The 16,969-nt window shown below is 38.7% G+C and overlaps 1 long non-coding RNA gene across 2 annotated transcripts in view; it reads left to right on the forward strand.

Annotated features, from left to right (window-relative positions):
• Window positions 1-15,413, forward strand: part of LOC139186468 (uncharacterized) — an 18,623-nt gene extending 3,210 nt beyond the window's left edge. The window contains exons 2-3 of one of the 2 annotated variants that reach the window (XR_011570025.1): window positions 5,235-7,164; window positions 10,797-15,413. This is a non-coding gene — a long non-coding RNA (uncharacterized lncRNA). Of the gene's footprint in view, window positions 1-5,234; window positions 7,833-10,796 lie in introns of those variants that run through there. The other variant, XR_011570024.1, reaches the window with a different exon arrangement.
• The last annotated feature ends 1,556 nt before the right edge of the window (window positions 15,414-16,969 follow it).

Raw genomic sequence — 16,969 nt, forward strand, 5'->3', positions numbered from 1 at the left:
CTTAGACAAGTATTAATTTGATGTGGGTCATAGACCTAAACATAAAAGGTAAATCTCTAAACGTCTAGAAGGAAACAGCAGAATCTTCGTGACCTTGGAAGGCAAAGATTTCTTAGATACAACAACCCCCTCCCCCCAAAAAACCCAGCATGAATCATAAGAAATATGATTGGACTTCATCAAAATGTAAAACTTCTGTTATCCCAAAGATACCATAAAAAAGTGAAAATATTCACAATATATGTATCTGACAAGGAACTTGTATCCAGAATATATTAAGAATCCTTGTAACTCAAGAATACAATAACACTTTTTTTTAATTAGCAAAATATTTGAATAGACACATCTCAAAGAACATATGGAAATAACAGCACAAGCAAAGATGTTCAATCTTTTTTGTCATTAGGGAAATGCAAATTAAACCCACAATAAGACATCACTACATCTAGTATTTTCAAAGGTTGGCAAGGATGCAGAGCAATTGACATTCTCATTTATGGCTAAAGAGAATGCTACTATGGAAAACAAACTGGCAATTTCTTTAAAAGCTCAACATACACTGACCATATGACCCAGCAATTTCATTCCTAGGTATTTAACCAAGAGAATGAAAATAGGTCTGTACAATGACTTGGACACCAGTGTTCATAGAGCTTTGTTCATAGTAACCTCAAACTGAGAATCATCAATGCATCCATCAATATGTGAATGAATAAACAAACTGTAGTATGTTCACACAACGGGACATGACTCAGCAATGAAAAGGAACAAACTACTACTGTACATGCAACAGGAATGAATCTCATAAACTCTACACTGGGCAAAATCAGATAGAAAGACTGCATCGTAGATAATTACATTTATATGAAACTAGAAAAGGAAAATCTAAATCTAAAAATTTACAGTGACAAGAAACAGGAAAGTCGTTGCCTGGTGCTGGGGATGTGTACAAAGAGAAGAGACTGAGAATAGACACAGGAATCCTTTCGGAGCAATATAAGTGCTCTGTTTGTTGACTGTGGTTTTACACAGGTGTATATATTTGGTAAAACTCATCACGCAAACACATAAAGCAGATGTGTTTTATGTATATAAATTATTAGAGTTGACTTTAAAGTGTCCTGAATAAGAAATATTTTAAAGTGTAACATTTACAATATTGATATGTTTAGCATAAAATCCAAATTTTGTGGCAGAATGGGTTTGTGTATTAATAGTTAATATTTGTTCCTCCAGTTGTTACTTTAAAACACTGAACATGACATGAGATATAACTGATTTTCAGAATGGCTGTATGTTTTTACAAAGTTGAATGTAACATTTTTGGGGGGAAAAAAAACCCAACTTTGAAATATCCTAAGAATACATAACATGCCAACAGACTTCTAGAACTATCCCTTTAAGATTGACATATATATACTATTGATACTATGGCTCAGTGGTAAAGAATCTGCCTGCCAATGCAGTGGATGCGGCTTAGATCCCTGGATCAGGAAGATCCTCAGAGAAAGAAATGGCAACCACTCCAGTATTCTTGCCTGGGAACTCCCATGGACAGTGGGAGCCTGGCAGGCTAGTCTATGGGGTCACAAAGAGTCAGATACAACTTAGCCACTAAAGAACAGCAACAACACAAGATCGATAACGAATGGGAACCTATGGTATAGCTTAAGTAATAATTCTACTCAGGGCTCTATGGTGACCTAAACGGGAAGGAAATCCAAAACAGTATGGATAAATATGTACATATAGCTAATTCACTTTGCTGTACAGTAGAAACTAACACAACATTGTAAAACAACTATACTTCAATAAAAGTTAACTTAAAAAATAAATAAAACTGTCCCTTTAAAAGGTAGATAAATTATACTATGCACAAATAGATATCAAAAAAGTACTTTTTAGTCACTAAGAAAATTATACAAACAAATGTATGCCAAGATAATGTTAGAAACATACCACCTCTCATGCGTCAGGCACTTCTATTGATTTAATCCATACAACAATCTTTACAGATAGGTATTATTATCTGCATTTTCAAATAAGGCAATTGAAGTCTGGAGAGATTAAGAAACTTGCCCAAGATCACAAGCTAACAAGTAGAGCATTTGATGTTCGGCCTGACCCCAAAGTCTGTATCCTATCATCAAATGCAGAGTAAAAGAAACTTGAAAAGTGAATGGCACAGAGCTATAGCTATAGGAGTAACTTGTTTGGGGGACTCAGAAAAGGCTTCATGCAATAAATTACATTTGAATACTTGAAGAATGAATCTGATTCCAACAGACAGCTGCAAGAGGATCTTGCAAGCTGGGGTCTCTCTAGGAACCGGCAGGATAAAGAAACTTGAGGAAAACTGATTTGTGCTGTTTGACTAAGTCTTAAAAGCACCAAGAGAAAAGTAGTATAGAAATCCATTGAAAACCAGTCTATTTTAAAAGGCAGTAGTGAATTTCTGAAGACTTAAGAGAAGAAAAATCATATTAAAGAAGCCTCTTTCCCAAGGTTAATTTGGCAGCAGTATAGTGAATGCTGAAGGCATGCAGGAAAGGAGATACTTCAGTCTAAGAAGTAATAAAGCCCCAGAACTAGGCCGGTGGTCAACTACAGCATAAAGCGGGGAATGAATGAGGAAATACTCTGAGACACAGCAGTTCAGCTCAATTCAGTTCAGTTGCTCAGTCGTGTCCAACTCTTTGCGACCCCATGAACTGCAGCACATCAGGCCTCCCTGTCCATCACCAACTCCCGGAGTCCAACCAAACCCATGTCCATCGAGTTGATGATGCCATCCAACCATCTCATCCTCTGTCGTCCCCTTATCCTCCTGCCCTCAATCTTTCTCAGCATCAGGGTCTTTTCAAATGAGTCAGCTCTTCGCATCAGGTGCCCAAAGTATTGGAGTTTCAGCTTCAACATCAGTCCTTCCAATGAACACCCAGGACTGATCTCCTTTAGGATGGACTAGTTGGATCTCCTTGCAGTCCAAGGGACTCTCAAGAGTGTTCTCCAACACCATAGTTCAGAAGCATCAATTCTTCTGCGCTCAGCTTTCTTTATAGTCCAACTCTCACATCCATACATGACCACTGGAAAAACCATAGCCTTGACTAGATGGACTTTGTTGACAAAGTAATGTCTCTGCTTTGTAATATGCTGTCTAGGTTGGTCATAACTTTCCTTCCAAGGAGTAAGCATCTTTTAATTTCATGGCTGCAATCACCATCTGCAGTGATTTTGGAGCCCAAAAAATAAAGTCTGACACTGTTTCCCCATCTATCTGCCATGAAGTGACGGGATCGGATGCCATGATCTTAGTTTTCTGAATGTTGAGCTTTAAGCCAACTTTTTGACTCTCCTCTTTCGCTTTCATCAAGAGGCTCTTTGGTTCTTCTTCAATTTCTGCCATAAAGGTGGTGTCATCTGCATATCTGAGGTTATTGATATTTCTCCCGCCAATCTTGATTCCAGCTTGTGCTTCATCCAGCCCAGCATTTCTCATGATAAGTTAAATATAAGTTAAATAAGCAGGGTGATAATATACAGCCTTGATGTACCCCTTTTTTCCTATTTGGAACCAGTCTGTTGTTCCATGTCCAGTTCTAACTGTTGCTTCCTGACCTGCATATCGGTTTCTCAAGAGGTGGGTCAGGTGGTCTGGTATGCCCATCTCTTTCAGAATTTTCCACAGTTTATTGTGATCCACACAGTCAAAAGCTTTGGCATAGTCAATAAAGCAGAAATAGATGTTTTTCTGGAACTCTCTTGCTTTTTCCATGATCCAGTGGATGTTGGCAATTTGATCTCTGGTTCCTCTGCCTTTTTTAAAACCAGCTTGAAAAAATAAATAAATAAAATAAAACCAGCTTGAACATCTGGAAGTTCACGGTTCATGTATTGCTGAAGCCTGACTTGGAGAATTTTAAGCATTACTTTACTAGCATGTGAAATGAGTACAATTGTGCAATAGTTTGAGCATTCTTTGGCATTGCCTTTCTTTGGGATTGGGATGAAAACTGACCTCTTCCAGTCCTCTGGCCACTGCTGAGTTTTCCAAATTTGCTGGCATATTGAGTGCAGCACTTTCACAGCATCATCTTTCAGGATTTGAAATAGCTCAACTGGAATTCCATCACCTCCACTAGCTTTGTTCATAGTGATACTTCCTAAGGCCCACTTGACTTCACATTCCAGGATGTCTGGCTCTAGGTGAGTGATCACACCATCGTGATTATCTGGGTCATGAAGATCTTTTTTGTACAGTTCTTCTGTGTATCTTGCCACCTCTTCTTAATATCTTCTGCTTCTGTTAGGTCCCTACCATTTCTGTCCTTTATTGAGCCCATCTTTGCACGAAGTGTTCCCTTGGAATCTCTAATTTTCTTGAAGACACAGCAGAGTCCAAACAAAAACTTTTATTTGCTTATTTGTTGAAGGAAAGTTGCCATTAAGATATGAAGAGACTGTCTATGTGAAATAGGTTACTTCATGAAGCAAGATGTGAGAGGATAAGCAATTAAGAAGATAGATGGAGGAATTTGTTTTCAAAAAGAGAAAGGACGCTTCTTTCTCTGACAAGAATAAAGGAAATGGAGGTGGAGATATTTTGAGGCAAGGAAAAAGAAAGTTGAGGTGGTAGCCTAATTTAATGCCATTTGCAGCAACATGGATGGACCTAGAGGTTGTCACGCTGAGTGAACTAAGCCAGAAAGAAGAGAAATATCACATGACATCATCTCTTATACGTGAAATCTAGTAAGAGATGATACAAATGAACTTGATACAAATAAAACACGGACTCACAGACTTAAAGAAGAAACTTATGGTTGCCCGTGGGGAAGGATGCAGGGAAGGGATAGTTGGGGAATTGGGGATGGACATGTTCACGCTGCTATATTTAAAATGAAAAAACCAACAGGTCCTACTGTATAGCACAGGGAACTCTGTTCAGTGTTATGTGGCAGCCTGGATCGGAGGAAAGTTTGGGGGAGAATGGATACAAGTATATGTTTATACTTGTATGTTTATATATACTGAGTCCCTTTGTTGTTCACCTGAAACTCACAACATTGTTAATCTGTTATACTCCAATATAAAATAAAGTTTAAAAAGAATAAAAGAAATAAAGGGGTCCCCAAAGCAAAGATTTGAAATAGCATTTTACATATAACCTTCTTTCACTTCTCACAACATTTTTTATTTTATCACTCTACACATTTGCCCTTGTCTTTCAGATAAAAATGGATTACTCAGCTTGCCTTCAAAGCTCTACAATATCCTAACCCCGAGGAGCCAATCAAATGTTATCTCTTATTAAGTGCCTGTCACCAAAATACACTGACCCAACCAAGCAGGTCTGTTCATTGTCTGTAAACTGATCTGGATAACTTTTAATCCAAACCTCCATTCTTTTCTCCCTACCCAAACTGCTATTTTCCCTTCTTTCATGTTTGTGTAAGTCTCATTCACTCTTCAAGGCTATATTCAATAGCAGGCTTTTCGATTGGCTTTCCCTGATGGCTTCAAATCCTGCTGGATCTTTATAATTCTGCAAATAAAACTCTACTGGTAATGTGTCATTAATTTTAGCAGTTAATTACATATCATCTTCTGCTTTTACTGAACTCATACTTGTGTGTGTTTTAGTTCCAGAAAAACATCTATTTCTGCTTTATTGACTATGCCAAAGCCTTTGACTGTGTGGATCACAATAAACTGCAGAAAACTCTGAAAGAGATAGGAAAACCAGACCACCTGACCTGCCTCTTGAGAAACCTACATGCAGGTCAGGAAGCAACAATTAGAACTGGACATGGAACAACAGACTGGTTCCAAATAGGAAAAGGAGTACGTCAAGGCTGTATATCGTCACCCTGCTTATTTAACTTATATGCAGAGTACATCATGAGAAACGCTGGGCTGGATGAAGCACAAGCTGGAATCAAGATTGGCAGGAGAAATATAATAACCTCAGATATGCAGATGACATCACCCTTATGGCAGAAATTGAAGAAGAACTAAAGAGCCTCTTGATGAAAGTGAAAAGAGGAGAGTCAAAAAGTTGGCTTAAAGCTCAACATTCAGAAAACTAAGATCATGGCATCCGATCCCGTCACTTCATGGCAAATAGATGGGGAAACAGTGGAAACAGTGGCTGACTTTATTTTTCTCGGCTCCAAAATCACTGCAGATGGTGATTGCAGCCACGAAATTAAAAGACGCTTACTCCTTGGATGGAAAGTTATGACCAACCTAGACAGCATATTAAAAAGCAGAGACATTACTTTGTCAACAAAGGTCCATCTAGTCAAGGCTATGGTTTTTCCAGTGGTCAAGTATTGATGTGAGAGTTGGACTGTGAAGAAAGCTGAGTGCTGAAGAATTTATGCTTTGAACTGTGGTGTTGGAAAAGACTCTTGAGAGTCCCTTGGACTACAAGGAGATCCAACCAGTCCATCCTAAAGGAGATCAGTCCTGGGTGTTCATTGGAAGGACTGATGTTGACGCTGAAACTCCAATACTTTGGCTACCTGATGCAAAGAGCTGACTCATTTGAAAAGACCTTGATGCTGGGAAAGATTGAGGGCAGGAGGAGAAGGGGATGACAGAAGATGAAATGGTTGGATGGCATCCCCAACTCGATGGACATGAGTTTGGGTAAACTCAGGGAGTCGGTGATGGACAGGGAGGCCTGGCGTGCTGCAGTTCACAGGGTCACAAAGAGTTGGACACGACTGAGCAACTGAATTGAACTGAACTGTGTGTGTTTTGGCTGTGGTGAAGAATTGCATAGAGATTATGAACTGTATTTTTTAAAAACCCTTTTCAAAGGCCAAGTAATGTTCTGCAATTTTTCCCCCCACAGAAAGTGATTTGTTGGATTTAGAACAAAATAAGATGCTCTGAGAACTTTTTTTTAGCAAAGAAAATACTTTTAGAACTTTAAAACTCTTTAGAACTTTTCTAAAACACTGTTTTTGTCTGATGTTAAAATAGGCTCTTCAGTGTGAAAAACTCTCCAGAGGTCAGTGCCTGGGCTGGATGGCACAGCTCACAACTGTATCATCTGTGAAACCTTCACCAGAATCAAGATAGTAAATACGTACATCATTCCAAAGAACTTCTTTGTGCTCCTTTTAAATCCCTCCTCTTACTCTTCCTCAGGTAACCACCAATCAGCTTTCCATCACTTTAGATAAATTTGCATTTTCTGTAATTTTATATACATCTCTTATATGTGGAATCTAGAAAAAAATGTTACAGATGAACTTATTTGCAGAGCAGAAATAGAGATACAGATGTAGAGAACAAACTTATGGATACCAAGAGGAGAAGAGGGGGTGGTGGGGTGAATTGGAAGATTGAGATTGACATACATACCTTATTGATACTATATATAAAATAGATAGGGATTCCCAGGTGGTGCCAGTGGTAAAGAACCCATCTGCTGATACTGGAGACACAAGAGATAGGGGTTTGATCCCTGGGTCAGGAAGATAGTCTGGAGAAGGGCATGGCAACCCACTCCAAGTATTCTTGCCTAGAGAATCCTATGGCCAGAGGAGCCCAGCAGGCTACAGTCCATAGGGTCGCAAAGAGCCAGACACCACTGAAGTAACTTAGCACGCATGTACAGAAAATAGATAACTAAGGAGAAACTACTGTATAGCACAGGGAACTCTACTCAATGCTCTGATGTGACCTAAATGGGAAGGAAATCCAAAAAACAGGGGATGTATGTATGCAAATAGCTGATTCACTTTGCTGTACAGCAGAAACTAACACAGCATTGTAAAACAACCATACTCCAATAAAAATTAATTTAAAAATAAGTGAAATCATATGTTATGTATCCTTTTTGTCTGTCTTCCTTAACTCAGGATAATTATTTTGAGCAGGTCTGGCTTTACAGGCATGTGGCTGGTGCAGTCCTATAGGATCTTGTACTTAAAAGGGCTTGGCACTTGTTTTAATGCTCTGCTGTCACTGTTTTGAAATCCTTAATAATATATGAACAAAGGAATCCATATTTTCATTTTGCTCTGTGTTCCACCAATTATGTAGCTGTGTTCCACCAATTATGAATTAGAGATTCATCCATGTGGCACTGTGTATCAGTAATTTACTCTCTTTTATTGCTGAGAAGCATTCTATTGCATGGATATACCACAGTTTGTTTATCTATTTACCACATAGTTTATCTACTCATGTTTACATATTTGGGTTTTTTTTTTTCCTCCAAGTTACAAATAAAGCAACTATGAACATTTGTGGACAAGTCTTTGTACAGAGACACACTTTCATTTTTCTTAGGTAAATACTTAGGAGTGGGATGACTGGGTCGCATGGTTGATATTTGTCTAATTTTCAAAGAAAGTGCTAAAGTGTTTTCCAAAGGGGTTGTACCATTTTACGTTCCCACCAGCACAGTGGAGGAGTTTCAATGGGCCTACATCCCAGCCAACACTTGGTATGGTTAGAAATTTTACATATTTTGATTCATTCTGCCCTGAAACTTTGAGCCACCTTCGTAACTGTAGTTATCTCTTTTGGAAATCTGTAGCTTATTTTAACATGCATGAGAGCCTCTGAAAAGTCTTTGACTGGTAAATGCTGGGGAGGAGCAGATTTCTCGGGGATGTCTTTATTTTCTAACATCCTTCATGATACACCAGATGCAAACTACGTCAGCAGAATCACCATAAACCCCAACCAGCTGATGAGTGTTGCTAATCCAGTTACCCAGTCATTAGCGATTATTAGGTTAAAGAAAATATATAATCTTTATAATAAGAAAGGAGTCAAAGTGGAAGTCAGGAATTGAGTGACAATAAGAAATTACATTAATAGAAATAGAGCTATTCAAGTGAACTATTTCTGTCTTGAGCTTTAGAATTTTGTGCTGTTGAAGGAATTTGCCTTTCTTCTTATCTAATTTATAGGTATAGAGTAGGCCATAATACGGGAATTCCCTGGCGGTCCAGTGTTACGACTTGTCACTTTCACTGCTGTGGGCCCAGGTTCCATCCATGATCAGAGAACTAAGATCCTGCAAGCTGTGACGCCTATGTATATTTATGTTTTAAAGAGAATTGGCCATAATAATATTCTCTTAATATGTGTAGCATCTGTAGTGATGTTACTTAATTCCTGAAACTGGTAATTTGTATCTTTTACCTATTTCCCTTGTCAATCTGACTATAGTTTTATCAATTTTATTTATCTCCTCAAAAAATGAACTTTAAGTGTGGTTTCTGCTATTGTTTCTCTGTTTCCTTTTTCATTGCTTTCCTCTCTGATGTTTAATACTTCCTTTCTTCTGCTTTCTTTGGGTTTCATTTGCAGTTTTTTCTAGATCCTTAAAATGAAATCAAGATTATTGATTTCAGAACTTTCCTCTTTTCCAGTATATATGCTATATGCTGTGCTGTGCTTAGTCACTCAGTTGTGTCTGACTCTTTGCGACCCCATGGACTATAGCCCACCAGGCTCCTCTCTCCATGGGCATTCTCCAAGCAAGAATAGTGGAGTGGGTTGCCATGCCCTCCTCCAGGGGATCTTCCCAACCCAGGGATTGAATCCAGGTCTCCCACATTGCAGGTGGATTCTTTACCATCTGAGTCACCAGGGAAGCCCAAGAAGACTGGAGTGGGTAGCCTATCCCTTTTCCAGGGGGTCTTCCCAACCCAGGAATCAAACCAGGGTATCCTGCATTGTAGGTGGATTCTTTACCAGCTGAGCTACCAGAGAAGCCCATATATGCTATATTATATTATACATATCCCTCTAAATACTGCTATAATTGCTTCCCATAAATTTTATTTTATATTTTCAGTATCAGCCCATTCTCAATACATCCTATTTTTCACTTTATTTCTCCTCTAACCAATGGGTTATTTAGAAGTGTTACTTAGTTTCAAAATATTTGGGGACTTTTAAATATCCTTCTGTAATTTATTTTTAATTTAATTCATTTGCACTCAGAGAACATACTCTTTGCCAACAAAGGTCCGACTAGTCAAGGCTATAGTTTTTCCAGTAGTCATGAATGGATGGGAGAGTTGAACTATAAAGAAAGCTGAAGAACTATAACGAAAGCTGAGCGCTGAAGAACTGATGCTTTTGAACTGTGGTATTGGAGAAGACTCTTGAGAGTCCCTTGGACTGCAAGGAGATCCAAATCAGTCCTGAATATTCTTTGGAAGGACTGATGCTGAAGCGGAACTCCAATACTTTGGCCACCTGATGCGAAGAACTGACTCATTGGAAAAGACCTTGATGCTGGGAAAGAGTGAAGGCAGGAGAAGGGGACAACAGAGGATGAGATGGTTGGATGGCATCACCGACTCAATGGACATGAGTTTGAGTAGACTCTCAGAGTTGGCAATGGACAGGGAGGCCTGGCGTGTTGCAGTCCATGGGGTCGCAGAGTCGGACACAACTAAGCTGAACTGAACTGAACTGAACATACTCTGTATGACTTGACTCCTTTTAAATTTATCAAGATTTGTTTTATGGCATGGAATATTCTCTATCTTGGTAAATATGTCATGCACCTGAAAAGACTATATAATCAGCTTTCATCAGATGTAGTGTTGTATCAGTTTCATTTAAGTCAAGTTTGATGATAATATTCAAGTCTTCTACTATTGAGATGGGGAGTTGAAATTTCCAACTATAATCATTTAGCCTAGTTTTCAGTTGTTTCAGGCAAAATGGTAAATCCAGTCTCTGTTATTCCATCTTGGCTAAAGGCAAGGTCTGAAAAGTATATTCCTTTTTCTTCTTGACTTTAGCACTGCTGCTGCTGCTAAGTCACTTCAGTTGTGTCCGACTCTGTGCGACTCCATAGATGGCAGCCCACCAGGCTCCCCTGTCCCTGGGACTGTCCAGGCAAGAACACAGGAATGGGTTGCCATTTCCTTCTCCAATGCATGAAAGTGAAAAGTGAAAGTGAAGTCACTCAGTCGTGTCCGACCCTCAGCGACTCCATGGACTGCAGCCTTCCAGGCTCCTCCGTCCATGGGATTTTCCAGGTAAGAGTACTGGAGTGGGGTGCCATTGCCTTCTCCGTGACTTTAGCACCAAGATTGTCATTAAATAGTAGCACAAAAATGGGCAATCTTCTGTTGCTTCTTACTACAGAAAAATCATTCTCTTTCACCATTGAGTAAGATGTTAGGTCTAAGTTTTCTGGAGATGACTTCTGTCAGGTTGAAAAAGGTTTCTTTTACTCTTTGTTGTTTTTATCACAAAGGTTTTGAATTATGTCAAATAGTATTTTTCTGTGGCTATTGAAATTTTCATATGGTTTTTCTCTTACATACTGTTAGTATGGTGAACTATGTTGATTGATCTTCAAATACTAAAGTAACTTTATAGTCCTGGGATACACTACTTGGTCATGATGTATTCTCTTCATATTCCTATAAATTTCTTTTTCTAAAGGATCGTTATATTTCTATTAATAAAGGTACTATTTAATATAATTTTATAATATTTTAAAATATTATATTTTTATAATAATTTTGATAATTATAACATCTGATTTTGGTGTCAGGATGCTTTTGGTCTCATACAATAATTAGGAAATTGTTCTCATCTGGTGTATTTTCTAAAAGATTTTGTAAATGTTTGATATTATTTCTTCCTTAGAAGTTTGATAGAATTAACAATTGAACTAATGGGCCTAGAGATTTTTGTAGAGTGTAATTAAGAATTTAATTTCTGGTACTGATATATATATGGGCTTCTCCGGTGGCTCAGAAGGTAAAAAAATCCACCTGCAATGTGGAAGACTTGGGTTTGATCCCTGGGTTGGGAAGATCACCTGGAGAAGGGTATGGCAACCCACTCCAGTATTCTTGCCTGGAGAATCCACATGGACAGAGGAGCTGAACGGACTACAGTCCATGGGGTCGCAAAGAGTTATGACTGAGTGACTAAGCACACACATTGATATATATATAAAATATAAATAATATGTATAATATAAATATATATATTATATATATATCAATGTGTGTGATGCTTACTCCTTGGAAGACAAGTTATGACCAACCTAGACAGTATGTTAAAAAGCAGAGACATTACTTTGCCAACAAAGGTCCATCTGGTCAAGGCTATGGTTTTTCCAGTAGTCACGTATGGGTGTGGGGTTGGACTGTAAAGAAAGCTGAGAGCTGAATAATTGATGCTTTTGAGCTGTGGTGTTGGAGAAGACTCTTGAGAGTCCCTTGGACTGCGAGGAGATCCAACCCGTCAATCCTAAAGGAAATCAGTCCTGAATATTCTTTGGAAGGACTGATGCTGAAGCTGAAACTCCAATACTTTGGCCATCTGATGCGAAGAACTCACTGGAAAAGACCCTGATGCTGGGAAAGATTGAAAGCGGGAGGAGAAGGGGATGACAGAGGATGAGATGGTTGGATGGCATCACTGCCTCAATAGACGTGAGTTTGAGTAGACCCCGGGAGTTGGTGATGGACAGAGAGGCCTGGTGTGTTGCAGTCCATGGGGTCACAAAGAGTCGGACACGACTGAGTGACTGAACTGAACTGATGTTATCAAATTTATCAGCGTAAAGATTCTTAAAAGAATATTCCTTTATGAATGTTTTGTGTAATGTTTTAATTACAGGATCTATAGTCATGATGCTTCTTTAATTGTTGATACTGGTAATTTGTTTCCTCTTACTAAACTTTTGATCTAGGTAGAGTGCTATCAATTTTGACTTTTAAGAAGGTTGAATTTTTATTTTATTGATTTTGTGTTTTATTGATTTCTGGTTTTATTATTTCCCTTTTCTACTTGAATTCTTTTTCTATCTTCTTAAGGTAGGAGCTTAGCTCATTGATGTTAGAGTTTCTTTTCTAATATCTAATGCTTAAAGTATTTCCTCTAAGCATTACTTTAATTGCATCTCACAAATGTTGATTGGTTGTTTTCACTTTCACCTAGTTCAAAATAGTCTCTGATTTTCCTTTGACTCAGATTATTTAGAACTGTATTGTTTAATCTTTACATAAATTGAAAATTTTCAGATAGCTTTCTGTTACCTTTCTAAGGTAATTGTTTTAGTCAAGAAAACAATCTACTTAATTTTATCCTTTAAACTGTTTTGAGTCTTTATACAGCCAGCATATTGTCTGTCTTTGTTACTGTTCTTGTCTACTTGACAAGAATGTTTGTCTTGGAGTGTTTGGGTGGGGCCATCACAAATGTCAATTTGGTCAAGTTGGTTGAGAGAGTTCTTTGTTTTCTATATAACTACTAATTTTCTATTTGTTCTATCTTTGCCTGAGAGAGGAGTATTAAAATAGATAACATAACTCTGGACATATCTATTTCTTCCATCAGTTCTGTAAATCTTGCTTCCTCTTTTTCCAGTTCACAGTCTTTAGGTTAAACACATTGGATATTACTATGTCTTCCAGTGAATTTATGCCTGTATCTTTGTAAAGTGTTGTTCATTATCCCATGTGGTAATTTTGGGGTTTTCCCTCCCTGGGCATAATCAGAAACTGACTCTAGACAGAAGGCTGTGGCAATCATAGGGCTCATTGCTTGTTTTTTTTTCTCCTTGGGATCACACACTGCTGTTTCAGGTCTGCAATCACTTGTTTCATATATTTTGTCCAATGTTTTACTTGGTTATGGTGAAAAGGTAAGGCCAGAGCCTGTTACTCCCTCATGGCTGCTAATGGCAGTGAGCCAATTTAATCATGACTTATTTTATTTACTACATTTAACAAATGTTTATGGAACACCTATTGTTGAAAGCCTGGGAACCCAGAGATAAAAGAGTCACAGGCCAATGCTATGGAAACAAGTAACAAGTTACAATAGTGTGGCAGCTTTCAAATATGGCCTCCAAATTCTTTAATACTCTTTCCATGGAGATGTGGGTTTTATTTCCTTTCCCCTTGAGTGTAGATGCTGCAATTGCTTGTTCAGTGGAATATGACAGAAGCACTGCTATGCCCACTTTCTAGTTCAGGTCTTGAGAAACTGGGAGTTTCATTTTCCTGCCTCTTACAATGCTCAGTCCAACGTGCTGACACACGGGAGGTCCCCTGCAGGTGTTCCGGCCAACAGCGCCAATGACCCAGCCAATTGCCAGCGTCAACCACCAGTCATGTAAGTGTTCAAGCTTTCAAAAGACTGTAGTCCCGGTGAATGATCCCAGCCTTGAGCCCCTCTTACTGACCTTGTATGGAAGACAGGCAAGCTATGCCCACAGAGTTCTGTCCAAGTTTTTTATTTGCAAGCAAAAGAAATAATTATTGTTGTCCTAGGTCAGAAACTTTGGGGTGATTTTTATGTAGTAAAAGATACTTAATATAATACCATAAAGTGCTATGATAGAAATGGTCAATAATCAACTAACTAATACTTACTATGTGCCTATTACAGTTCAGAATTGGAATTCGAGTGGAGATTGAGAGAAGGTATAGAATCAGAGCAGGAAAGTAGAAAGAATTGCTTGTTTGAAGACATGCAAAGTATGGGGGAATCTGAAAGACTAAAGTAGAGGGTCTGAGAGACTAGTTTAAAAAAAAATGAGATTTTCAGGGGCCAGTTCTATAAGGATGTAATACTAAGGAATTAGGACTTAATTATTTATTTAATGACACATTCCCCATCAGCTACTGTATAAAAGAACTTTAATCTCTGTTTTTCCAGCATCTAGTATGGTACTTGGTACACATAGGAGTTAATAAATATTTACTAAATGACTGACTGAAGAACCATGTGATAACTTTAAAGGAATAACATAATCAGATTTTTGTTTTAGAAAAATTATTCCAGCAGGGGTATGGAGAAACGTAAGTGTATTTACTCAGGTGTTATAAGAAAATATCTTAGGCTAGGGGCTTAAACAAAGAGATTTTTAAAAACAGTTGTGAAGACTGAAAATCTGAGATCAGGGTACCAGCATGATCAGGTTCTGGGGAGCACTCTCTTTCTGGCTTGCAGACACAGCTGCCTTCTCACTGCGTCCTCACATGGCAGAGGAGAGGAGAGAGAGTAAGCTCCCTGGTGTCTGTTCTTATAACGACACTAATCTGACCACAAGGGCCCCACCTTTATGTCCTCATATAAATGTAATTACCTAATTATCTACCCAGAGAAGGAAATGGCAACCCAATCCAGTATTCTTGCCTAGAGAATCCTGTAGACAGAGGAGGCTGGTGGGCTGCCGTCTATGGGGTTGCACAGAGTCGGACACAACTGAAACGACTTAGCATGCATGCATGCATTGGAGAAGGAAATGGCAGCCCACTCCAGTGTTCTTGCCTGGAGAATCCCAGGGATGGGGGAGCCTGGTCGGCTGCCGTCTATGGGGTCGCACAGAGTCGGACACGACTGAAGTGATTTAGCAGCAGCAGCAATTATCTACCAAAGGCTCAATCTTTAAATGTTATCACATTGGTAATTAGGACTTCCACATATGAATTTTGTGGGGACTTGATTCAGTCCACAGCAGTAGGAAAGGAGAAAAACATAGCAGGAGATAAATGTAATAAATCATCTAAAAGCTGATAGGAGTGTGAACTAAAGTAGTGTTACTAAGGTTCCTGGGATATTTCTTTTCTAAAACCTTAAAATTACAGATTTTTCCTGGAGTAACTCTATTTGCATGGAGGTGTCTTCTTTTTTTTTTTTTTCAAAATCAAACCAAACAAGAAAAAGGGAATAATATATCAAAATTAACCACAGAATCTAGTAAACATATATTACAGAAACACTTGAATGTTTTGTCTGGTGCCCAGTCCTATCTGACTCTTTGTGACCCCATGGACTGTAGCCCACCAAACTCCTCTGTCCATGGGATTTTCCAGGCAAGAATACTGGAGTTATCCAGGGTATCTTCCTGACCCAGGGATTAAACCTGCGTCTCCTGTGTCTACTGCATTGCAGGTAGATTCTTTACTGCTGAGCCACCAGGGAAGCCCCTGAATGTGTCACTGCTGCTGCTGCTCAGTCACTTCAGTTGTGTCCGACTCTGTGCGACCCCATAGACGGCAGCACACCAGGCTCCCCTGTCCCTGGGATTCTCCAGGCAAGAACACTGGAGTGGGTTGCCATTTCCTTCTCCAACGCATGAAAGTGAAAAGTGAAAGTGAAGTCGCTCAGTCCTGTCCGACTCTGAGCGACCTCATGGACTGCAGCCCACCAGGCTCCCCCGTCCATGGGATTTTCCAGGCAAGAGTACTGGAGTGGGGTGCCATTGAAACTATGGTAAAAGTAAAAGTGAAACTCATGTAGTTTCAATGTTTTAAGGGATAATCATGGAAAGGCAACTTCAAAATACAAACCACTTTCACTTTTTCTATTTGGTTTTGTTAAATAATATTAAAAATGCTTTCATAGCCTATTAATCATAGTCCTCAAATGGCTAACATCATTGTTCCAGGTCAGAATACATGGATAATTCTATGATTATCTATGATGATTACTAGGTGTGTTATTTTACTTTAGTATTTCCAGAGCGTACATACTGATGAGCAAGGCTTGAACAATTTGCTCACTAGCTTACTGCTGGCAACAGAGTTCTTCAGTGATGCACAAAGCACATCCAAACGCTTCTTTATAAATATCTGGCTCTGATACAGGGCAATTATGATTAATGTGTCTCAGACACACTAATGTTTGGGAACTTGAGGTAGACAAGTTGTCACCTGATCCTGTCAGCCCAGTAATCAAAAACTGGTTTTTCAGAGAGAATTTTCTGCTTCACTGATTAACAGTGATGTTTTGGAAGAATTTTATACTTGTCATAAGGAAACATAAGCAAGCCTTGGTATTGGCTTCTTAAACTGTAAAGAATCGGTGGGACTAACTTACAACATTTTTTACACTGTCGTGTTAACCATTTTTCTGCTTTTCAAAGAAACATAGGCTCATTATATTTGTAACACAGCATTAAAATATTTGTAAAATATAAACTGCCTAAGAACAAAAT

This window comes from Bos indicus, chromosome 13, assembly GCF_029378745.1.
Source record: "Bos indicus isolate NIAB-ARS_2022 breed Sahiwal x Tharparkar chromosome 13, NIAB-ARS_B.indTharparkar_mat_pri_1.0, whole genome shotgun sequence".
NCBI classification, from domain to species: Eukaryota; Metazoa; Chordata; class Mammalia; order Artiodactyla; family Bovidae; genus Bos; species Bos indicus.